The 11,617-nt window shown below is 40.1% G+C and overlaps 1 protein-coding gene across 1 annotated transcript in view; it reads right to left on the reverse strand.

Moving 5' to 3' along the window:
• LOC139818750 (neural cell adhesion molecule 1-A) overlaps nt 1–6,941 on the reverse strand; it is a 136,502-nt gene extending 129,561 nt beyond the window's left edge. Inside the window, exons 1-2 of the mRNA XM_071787632.1 lie at nt 6,927–6,941; nt 6,519–6,562 (exon numbers count right to left, since the gene is read on the reverse strand). The gene's annotated coding sequence lies outside the window, so the exon portion shown is untranslated. The remainder of the gene's footprint in view (nt 1–6,518; nt 6,563–6,926) is intronic.
• Between the last annotated feature and the right edge of the window lie 4,676 nt (nt 6,942–11,617).

Genomic DNA, 11,617 nt, shown 5'->3' on the forward strand with positions numbered 1-11,617 from the left:
TTTAAGTAGTTTATAGTTTTGCTAAGTGTTAAACTATATCAGTATCTTTTGCAAAAGCAGTAAATTGATTTTATTTAGCGCGTTTAAGTTTGTTATAATAGATAGGTATTTAAAGTAACTTTGTTGCATTAAAGTTACGTTTATTATAAGTTCCAATCCAAGTTTTAGTCACGATTGTATGTTAAATCATAATCAATATCGCACATATTTTCTAGTTCTCTACGATTATTGATCTAAAATTATCCGTAAAGGTCAAAAGGCAAATCACGTTTACCACGCACGAGGTACATCCTGCCGGTTGCAATTTGCCCGAAGCATTACTCCGGCTCGTTAAACCGGTAATAACAATTCTCTAAGGACGTTACATATATAGTAGGTACATGTGTTAAACGCGTGAGAGAAAAAACCTATCAATGTACGTCCAGTTATCCATCTGGATTTCCCATCGTGCGAATTTTGTATGTTCGTTTACAGTCTCCGAGCGAGATCGATGCTAATTCGTTCGCTTTTGTTAATGAATTATTACCGCACGTTATTGTGTCGGTTGGTTTGCGCACGACAGTCAGTCTGTCGGAGTCGGCGACGTTGACGAAGAGCGAGTGGCTAAAAGTGCGGCGTAGGAATTTTTATATCGCCCACCATACCTGCTGGCACCAACTTCTCTTGTCTCGAAAGATTCGTATCATTTTAAATACTTGCCCGCACGCAGCCGGACCGTGGAAACACGTGTATTCGCGGCAAGTCCAACGATTTGGACTAAGTTACCTGTTGTAAGGTCCTAAACCTTCGCGATGATCAAACCATGCGATAGAAATTCTTAAATTTTTTTTATATTAAATACGTAATATGGTTATTGTAAACTTTGACCTTTAAAAGATGGCGATTGATCACCTGAGCAAACTTATTTATTGCCCATCGATCAATTGTAATGAATTAATAAGTTACTTTATTAATAAATATCCTTTCATGTTTGCAAAATCTACAAAAACTTTAATCACGTAAAACATAATAAAAAAATTAAATAATACGTATTCCTTCTTTACATCTTTAATGATATTCAATTGAATATCATGTCAATTTTGAAGAAGTTAACTTCTTCAAAATTCTAAGCATATATCTATTTATTATTGTGTACTATAATAGGCAATATAATAGAAAACTGTCAATTCTCATTTTATTAGCATTGTTATTAATTATTATTAAAGTAATTCTCATCGGCTTTTTTAAGCCAAAGCGATGTTGATGAAGAACCAAGTAAAGTATAGCAACTTGTATGTATGAAGATTTTCTAAAGGTGCCCGTGTATGTCTAAAAGAATGTGTATAGCGATTCGAATGCATATAAAACAGTTTTTATACCGTCTGAGTAAAGTACAAGCAAATTTTGAACGCGTTAGTGCCATGCGTTACGCGCATCGAATATATATTCGTTCTACAGAATCTCTAAGTAATTGCGAAACACGAACGGTACGTGCAATGACGATGATGATGACGATGATGACGATGACGACGACAACGACGATGATGATGATGATGATGATGATGACAGACGGAAAAACTGCGGACGGAAATATTCTGTAAAACCTACTCCGGTATTTGTCCGTCCCGTTGCCCTCGAAACTCGGATGCGCTTTTTCACTTACTGGTACGTGATGAGAAATCGTAACGGAGATTGTAGCTACAAGTTTCCTGAGCAGTTTCCAAGACTTTTAAAACTATGCGTTATCACACGTGCTCGTATACGACTATGTGATGATCTGCCGCCGTCTCAACGTATAACTAATTCGAAACCCGTAATATCGGCATGATCTCGCGCGATGCATTTGGTAAAGTCGTTCGACGTCTTTTTACGACGTGATTCGTCGAGCGGCGATTCACGGATCATAATAGCATGATACATGCGATAATTCTCTAAACCTATAAAAGAGACGTGGCACGAAGAGCGAGGGACGCGTGGAGCGTATTCGTGTACGATTTATCATAAAAACGTACACTTTGATATTTCAATTTCGTGCCAAAAGTGCGAAAAGGAGTAGTCAGTATTTTACAGCGACGATAAATAAAGCATTCGAGGAAATCGCGGAGGCGTGTTAGGATCGATCGATGTATTTTTATAACAATATGTAGAGCCTGAATCGAGGTTGTAATGCCAATGAGCCGGTAAGTTAATAACTATACGGTAATACCAACGATTATCTCGAGCGTGAATGTAAACGTTGCAGAGCGTTGTAATTTTAATGGACGCACGCGTATATTTGATGTATTTGTTGACGTGTAAAGTTTATATTAATCGCAGGTGTGTTAATGCGTACGTATGTGTCTGCGGCGCGTAAAATATCTTCACATATGGGAATTTTTTCTTTTTCCAATTACACAGGAAACCTAGGATCTCTAATTTAAGTAATCTTTGTCCGCGTGCTGCGCGTGCATTTCCGGTTCGAGCATATTATTTACTGTGAAACTAATGAGTACGTTACACTTATTAAGGGCAGCGTAATGGCGTATGTTAGGTGCTCGTCGGTAGAAAATGGCAATTTTAACTGCACCGTGTTCACATACTGATATTCCGAACACGGCAGGCGGGTTAAATACCTGAACAATCACGAAACTTCGTACTCTTGCTTCGAACGGAATTACCCTCTTCGACCCTTTTAACCACTGGGTCGATTCCACTTATCGTGAATCGGGCTGACCTACCCCATTACGCTCCATGATAATCGATGGCGATGTTATTTCAGAGACGATAGGCAGTTTAAAGTACGATGGCTCGATATAGGTACGAGAGAATTTATGATTTGACGCTGTCGTCTATCCAGCCTGCAGTCAATCGATCTATCTCGATCTCTATGTAATTATTTTCAATTACACCGTAATGCCTGTGACTATAGGATTGGTTCTATAAACGTCGGTCTAAAAATGACAATTACCACCGCGTACAACGCGATAATGTTTATTTGTTACGACGCTGTTATGCCAACGCGGCTCGGAGAGATATTATAAATTCAATGAAATGAGAAAGATTATGTCTAACCGGCATTTATTGGATGCCATTTGAATGCTATTACTCATAATCCGTATATTCATCTAACGTTTTAAATAAACGTTGTTGAATACTGCTGTCGGGGTATGAATCCTATTTATCTAATACGATAATGATATTACAGCATATCTCAGCTAAAAGATGAGATACGCTAAATGAAAATTAATTTTCTGTCCGTTACTACATGCCGATTTATACGATAACGATCATGGTGTGCTATGATAATCGAAATAAATATAAAATAATACAACAGTTATAAACACATCGCGTTACAACGAAATTGATATTCTGTTCGTATCATTAAGTTACACGCTATTATATGATATGTCCAAAAAAAGGTGCAATCTCGTTGTTAGTTCTATGTATCATAAATAAAACAGTTGCCGCACGCATTGAGGCAAAAATGATACAAATACATAACTTCTTTTTATTTATCGCTACTCGCTGCATCGTTATGTTATATTTAGCTCTATGTTATTACGGATTTTTTTGTAACGAATTACATTGCCCGTGTTGTTTAATTATTCTCTCGAAACGAGACCAACGAGCGTAAAAAGTCTGGTATAGAATTAATCAGAATACAATTTTAAAATACATATACGTGAATCTTTTTAACCAAATGCATTAATAAAAAAAAATTATGATTGTAGATCGAACATTTATTGAAATATCTGTAAAACCTTTGTTTCAGTTGCAAAATTGAAGTTTAAATCGGCACATTCAGAAATTTTTTCAACAGAATCACGTTACAAAAAGGGTAAAATTACGTTCGCTCTAACTTTTTTTCTAGATAGATATATGTATCCCCGCGTTATCAACGAGTTACCCGTTGCCGGCTTTGTCGCGCATCGCATCGATCGCCAGTGCGTTCACAAAAAGTCCCAAATGCGATTACGCGATAATCACGACAGATCGCAAAATCAAAGGCGTCCCCTGAGTCCCCTTTGTCCCTTTGTCCTCTAACGGCGCGCCAGGGGGTGGTTCGCGTGCACGGCGCGATAGGCTAATTAATTAGCCTACCACCAGGAAAGGCATAGCGTCGGGAGCTACGAGGAGAAGTCGCGCGACGTGGATGACACGGGAGATAGGATATGTATTCTAATCCAAGTGGGTAGATACTCGCACATTCCTTCGCGGCGGTGGAGGTTCGCATTTCAATGAGACCCGACCGTAAGACATTAGACCCATCCTCCCATCCTGCCGCCAACCTATCTCTCTCCCCCATCTTGCCCTTTGTCTTTCTCGCTCCTCGACCTCCCGGCCTCCGACCTACGGTGCGGCAACCTACACCTAGCGTTCGAGCACAGCGCGCGCGTCGTCTACCTTCTTACGTCTATCTCCCTTTATCCGACACCTTCGGGCCCGAGCAAGCCAGCAGGCACTCGGAAACTGCTCATATCGGGGATATAGCGCGTATGAAACCGCCACTTTGGAACTAAGCCGGGGCGCTAGGCGGTTAGGACTGGGTGGTTAGAGGATTGCCGCCGTGTTCCCCCTTCGCCACCCCTCCATCTCCCTTCCATATATGGAACTTGGTTCAGCCGCAGTCCTTTAGCGCTCGCAGAGACCTGCACTTGCCGGTATAAGCAAGACATCCGACATCCCTTCTCAGATTTTCGTTGACGAGCAAATACATGTATGTCGCGTGTATCGTACGCGCGGAATAACAAGTGGAGGCCCGATCCCCGACCTCGCGGCGAAACACAGACGTATGAGGAATGTTTGACTGCAATCCGCTTTCTGCTAATATAAAGCCATTTGACAAGAACACGGACAAAAGCGACTAGACGCCCTCGAATTTCGCGAGATATTCCTTACATCATTATTTCGTGCATCTCGAGATGGATATCTTGAAATCTTCGAACATCACGCGACACTCATATGTAAGCAGAATTAAAATAAATCTTGCAGAAAGTTGTAAAATCAATTTATCACCCGTAAATTATTGTAATATATTTATTACATAAATTAGAAAAAGTCATAGTTGTATTAAAGATCGTATTTTTTATTCGCAAATGATGTAATCAAAATCATATTCAAAGTTGAACCTCGACGTTGATTACCATTCTTTTCTATTTTATCTTAAACGTCCTTTAATATCTTGCGCATTTATCGCAGAATTTATATTCGCACAAAGTTAACACACTTGTACGCTTTCGCAAGTTTCATTACCAGAGAGTTGCATCACCAGATAAAATGTTCCCGACGTAAATAAATCAAACTAGACTCAAAGCGAATATCGCTTGCTTCAGAAAGACACAGGAAACACGAGAGAGGCAGCCGTTTTCAAATAAAGTACTCGGGATTTTTAACTTACGAAAATAATTTATCAGTTTGCATTCTCATTGTATACATTTATAACTGTGGCTTTCAGTTTCCGAATCTTTCGACATAGCTCGCTTTATAGTTAGGTCATCAAAATAATGCACGTTTACTAAACAGAGTGCAAACGCAGATGCAACACAAACAACAGTTTTAATACAAGATTGCATCAAAAGCGAGCATCAGAGGTATATGCGGGAACGCGACCGAAACAAACTTGTGTTTCATGCGCTTAAGATGACTTATCCAGCCCGCTATGCAGAAATTACTGTTCCCACAAGAGACTTTATACAGCGAATGCGGCACAATATTCCACCGCCGCGCTGTTTGCAAATTAATGTTTCGGAAAAACGATGGCTTCAAACTGGTGACATTATTAAGAACGCTAGCGACTACTTTCAGCTACTCTCTCTAACTCAAATCCATCTCTGTATATACGCTATGATTTTATTTTAAGAACTTTATTAAGAGTTAATCAGAAAGTCCCTAAAGCGAACGAATATTGACATTCCGCGAATATCAAATAATAAGCGTTGGTCAAATCATGTATAAATCATGTATAAATCAAAATTAGCTTTTCCTAGACTTGAAAAAAACTGTTGTAACGTTCAAAATTTAATATGTAAAAGATGACGTGAGATCACAAACTGGTCAATATGAATTTTTTATGTTCCAGCAATACACACTCAGAATTTTCACATACTAATCTATTATTACTAATTATTATCAATAAATATCAAAATTGTTTTAATATTGCTTGTAATAGCTGATGTATAACTAATTAATTACGAAATCATTTATATGGAAAATTGTCTCATATTAAAATATTTATTGAATCTCATGTAATCTTAGTTTGTTTCAATTAACAAAGTGTAAACATCAATAAATACAGATAAGTTATGAAAGATAGGAATAAAAAGCAGTCTATTTTAGAATTAAATATCTTCTCTAATCTGTCCTAGTCTATCAATTTTAAGATAATGGGTCTATAAAGATATTTATTCATAATATTCTCTTCTTTGAGAATTTTTCGGTTCTCTTCTAATATTTTTTTTCTTCTGGTTTCTTATTTTATATATACATGATATATACATGATCTAATAATTTTTACACATTTATTTAATCTCAAATAAAATAAAAAATAATTAAAAACTCACATACACGATGCGCAGCAGCGGAGTTGTTGCACACAGCTTAAAATCTGTAACATACAAATATATCCAAATTATTAGCAGACTTAATTTATAGTAATGATAATAAATATTTCATATTGCAGTAATTTATGATAATGATAATAAATATTTCAAAAAATGATTATTGCCCGCAGTAAATTATTTATTTATTTCTTAAGCCGGATTCAGACCAAGCAAACAAATTGGAATGACCACGAATGAACGGCGGCATCATTAGTATTCATTGAAGCAAGCCGTTCTTTCGTGTTGTTCGTTAAATAAATATTTAACAGAAAAATTAATAATTTCCGAGAATTTTTAGACATAAACTTTCATAATCGTTGATAGGCATAGGTCGATATAAAAAATAATGAATGATAATAATTTACTCACCTACAGTTGCTCCGCCGTTGCCGGATGCCTCCCCGGGCCTCCTCCTCTCGGAGTCGCCTTCCTCGGTCACTCCTTCGTGGCACTGACACATATAACTCGAGACACAGTAGGTTAATTACGATCGCGAGGCATTTTATACGGCACTACCGACATTAATCGAACGCAACGCGTACCATTAAATACGGTTAATTACGATCGCGCGGCACTTTGCACGGCACTCCCGATGTCCCGATGCTAATCGCGAGGCACATTTTCTCACGTTGCGAGAATCACGCGAAGAAAAGTACTCAGAATCGCGCAAAGCTAACGATCCGTCCGGCATTTCGCGACATCCCGCATATTAACGCCACGTACGGCACGTACTTTACTGGCGGACAGTCGTTACCGCCAAATCGCCCGTGACGCCGTACAGACGTCGAATTCGCGTCGCGTCGCGTCGGTTATGAATATCAAGATATTTGTCAAGATACGTCACGTCAGTAAAGATGATCGAGATATTTGCGGTTATCTATGACAATACTTACTAATTAGACATGTTTTAACATCGCACGACTCGGAATCAAGCGTTTCTCTACCCGCGAGACGCCGCGCTGAGCCGACGAGATTCGACAGTGCCGGCAACTTCACTTCGCGTCCGAGAATTTATAATCGAGTTTTATTAGTGCACTCGCGATGCATTTCAGACCGGCAAACTTTGCGAGATACACGAGATATGCTTCTAATTATATTGTTAGGATTATACATATGGTATTTAATGCAAATCACAATATATCGATCTTTATTTATTGCTTTCTGTAATCTAAATCGTGTCAGTTCGACGATATATTACTCCGTTCTTTCGAATAACAAATTAGAGATACAGAGTGTGTTAAAAGATAAATTCGAACGGACGAAGCGACGAAGTTAGCATCGTCGTTTGGATTCTTAATGACAATGAATCGCGAAATACCTACTTCGGCAGATAGCCGTCGTTTCGATACGCTTGCATATCGTTCATCGAACGTCGTACGTGCCAGCTAAATAATTATCGAATCGCGCTCGGCGTCTCGGAGTAACAGTAAATACTTGATATCATCGCGCCGGCCACGGTGTCACGAGACTCAGAGAGAGAGTGAAAGCTGAAGCGAGAAGCCGCGCCTCGCGCCGCGCGCGAAAAAACACGTAAACACAACGGCCGTCGCGCGCCACGCGCCGATGGTTGCTTAGGCCCGGTCTACAATGAGTCGTATGTCGCAACGTAGCCGATGGTCCAATGAGAGAATTTCTTTTCCGGAAACGAATTTTCCTCATTGGACCATCGGCTACGTTGCGTCTTCCGACTCCGACATAAAACTGATTGTAGACCGGGCCTTACTGCTCGAGCCGGCCACGAATTACATATATATCTCGATGTATAAACTAAATTCACGTTGAACTGAGATTATGCGCTACTCGCGATTCGTATTTTACCATTACTTATTACTTCGTACATTGATCCATGGCGATTCGCGGTGAAAGATCCTTTGATTTCGTCGAGAAACCGCTCTGCTCGCGAAACAGAGGCTGCGGTCCACTTGACGCTAGATTCGAAGCGTTTGATGGACCAATCAGAACAAAGAATTTTACTAATCGACCAATCAAAGAATACTTCAAAGAGTTTGTAGCGTCAAGTGGACCGCAGTCAGAGCGTTTGACGAATTTTCGCTTTACATTATTCGCGAATTGCACACGAATCGCGAATATTATTACTCCGCGTAGTCAATTTGAAAAGTGATAGGCAAATTATATAACTTAGATCGGTGAATAATTTAAAACCCGATAGATGAGATAGATGTACTCGAATGTAATTGCTAAGATGCAATTATCGCTCGTGTCTCAATGAAGCAATAATTGCACACAGATCGCGAATATGCACGTAATCTGGCGTCAGCTCAATTTTACATCGTTGACGAAGAGGAACGGCGATAATCGTGGCTATAATTATTAATTAGATATTAGATGCTCAATCAATATTTTCGATATTCGCGACATTCCGAAACGCGAGCACGATGCCGTTCACGGCAAACTTCATTCTCGGTACAACGTGAGTCTAATTAGCGGTTAATTAAATGCCGATTCTGTGAAAATATGTAATCGAAATTCACGAGTAGTATATTTCACACGCAGAACCGCCGCGAAATGCGCATATTATTAATTACTCGTCGTCACACATTAATGTTATTAATACATAAATGATCGATACATCACGGCTTTCCATTACTTGACTCACTTAGTCGGCCGTTTATTACTCCGCGCAGTCAATTTGAAAAGTGATAGGCAAATTATAATTTAAATCAGTGAAAAATTTAAAGCCCGATATGAAAGAAATATACTCGAATCTATCTAATTGTTAAAGATGTGATTATCGCTCCAAGTGTTTCAACAAAGCAATAGCCTGCACGATCCTCGTAGATTCTATTGCTTCGGTTAGCGTCAAATTAATAAATCGCGAGATATTTGCTTTTATAATAGAGTCGTTTCGCCGTTTCGACACACCTACGAGTCTTTAATTGCAAGAGATAATTAATATGACGGCAGTCGGTAAACGTTCATACGGAATAATCACGTTTTCTCTTACTTGCCGCGATCAACTCTAAAATGCGATACGAAGTGATTCCTATTATTTGTTCGTACAAGCTTCGAAATGCGAGCGACGATACGGCGACTTTACTTAAACGATAGCACGGCGCGTACCGTGTTAACGTATAAAATGCATTATCGATTATTTAAAACATGTGCACTTCGTGATTCGTAACCGACAACGTACTGCATGGCTCAATCAGTAAACAACCGTAGGCGCGCGGTGTTGGTGATATTTTTATTAGCGTGCGAACTGCGACGTACATTCGTACATAGCAGCGAATAGGTAAAGCCCCTTGCACAATAGGCGATAGCGATAGCGACCAAAGCTACAGCTTCGTCGGCACCTTTGTCGCTATCGCTATCGCCTATTGTGCAAGGAGCTTAACGATGAGAACCTCGATCGTACTCTAGGCAGTCTAGGCCTAGGCACGGTCCGGTGTGTCTAGTGACTCTAGTGTGTCTAGTCATCTTACCACCACTCCCCACCACTCGTGTTTTCGTGAAGCGCGGCGCCCGCGCTCCCCCCTGTGACGTCACTGCTCGGAGTGCTCGGTCCTGCTCGGTCCGCTCGGGACTTTGGGACGCTCGGTCGCTCCCGGCTCCGGTCTCCGGTCGTTTCATTCTCTCTCGTGAGGCGATAACGTCGAATTCTTCGAGACACCGAACGCGATTTGCCGTAAAATAATGAACTATTTCGACTATTTCGCTATTACCAGCATGTATGACGTTTGCGATAAACGATACGCAAGCGTGTCGAAGCGACGGCTATCTATCGAAATATGTATGTATTTTTCACGAGATTTATACATTATTGTAATTAAAAACCTAAACGGCATTAAATTATCGATCTCTTCGTCGCTTCGTCTTCGTTTAAGCGATCGTTTCTTGAATTATTTTATGTAGACTCGAATTCATCTCGCGACGTACTTAGTATTTTTAACGTATTAGAATTTGCCTATTATTTCCCGATTCCAGAGCACGGAGTAATATACGTATATCGTCGTGCCGGCGATTTAGGTTACAGAAACCAATAAAAGATGGATATATTTTCGTAATATGCATTAATAGTGTCAACACTGTCAACGTGTAATATTAATAATATGACTGAAAACGTATCTCGTGTATCTCGTATCTCGCGAAGTTTACCGGTCTGAAATGTATCACGAGTCCACGAGTGCAATACATGAAATTCGATTATAAATTCTCGGACGCGAAGTGAAGTTGCCGACGCCGACGGCACACTGGCACTGTCTCGTAAGTCCCGTTTCCGCGTGGGATATCGCGGATCATGGGCTGGGTGGAGAATAGCTCGTTCCATCGTGCGATGTTCAGGCCTTCAGGCACGTCTAATTACTAAGTACTATCATAAATAAGCGCAAGTATCTTGATATTTATTACCGACTTGACGCGAATTCGATGTGACGTGATTCTGTACAGCCGTACAGCGATTCGGCAGTTATATACGACTGTCTGCCATTAGAGTGAGTGTGGCGTTGATATGCGGGATGTCGCGAAACGCCGAATGAATCGTTAGCTTTGCACGATTCTAAGTACTTTTCTTTTTGCAACGTGATAAAATGCGCGTCGCGATTAACGTATGGGAATGCTGTAAAAATGGGAATGAAATCGGGAATTCTTCCGACTCCGATATACGACTGATTTTTTAGAACCGGCCTTATGGTGCGTGTCCACCAGTCCACCTGCGAGTAAAAACTCTCGAGAGTGATTATCGCACATGGACATACTCCTGAGAGTACCTAAAGGTACTCTCCATTTGCGAAAATCACTCTCGAGAGCTACTCTCGCAGGTGGACACGCACCATTAGAGCGATAATTGCATCTTAGCAATTAGATTCGAGTACATCTCTCTCACAACACCGGGTTTTAAATTCTTCACCGATTTAATAGTTACAATTTGCCTATTACTTTTCAAATTGACTGCGCGGAGTAATAACTAATAATATTCGCGATTGTGATTCGTTCTGATTCGCGAGCCGAGAGGTTTCTCGACGAAATCAAAGTATCTTTCACCGCGAATCGCCACGAATCAGTGTACGAAGTAATGGTAAAATACGAATCGCGAGTAGCGT

The sequence above is a fragment of the Temnothorax longispinosus genome, chromosome 9 (assembly GCF_030848805.1).
Source record: "Temnothorax longispinosus isolate EJ_2023e chromosome 9, Tlon_JGU_v1, whole genome shotgun sequence".
In the NCBI taxonomy this organism is placed as follows: domain Eukaryota; kingdom Metazoa; phylum Arthropoda; class Insecta; order Hymenoptera; family Formicidae; genus Temnothorax; species Temnothorax longispinosus.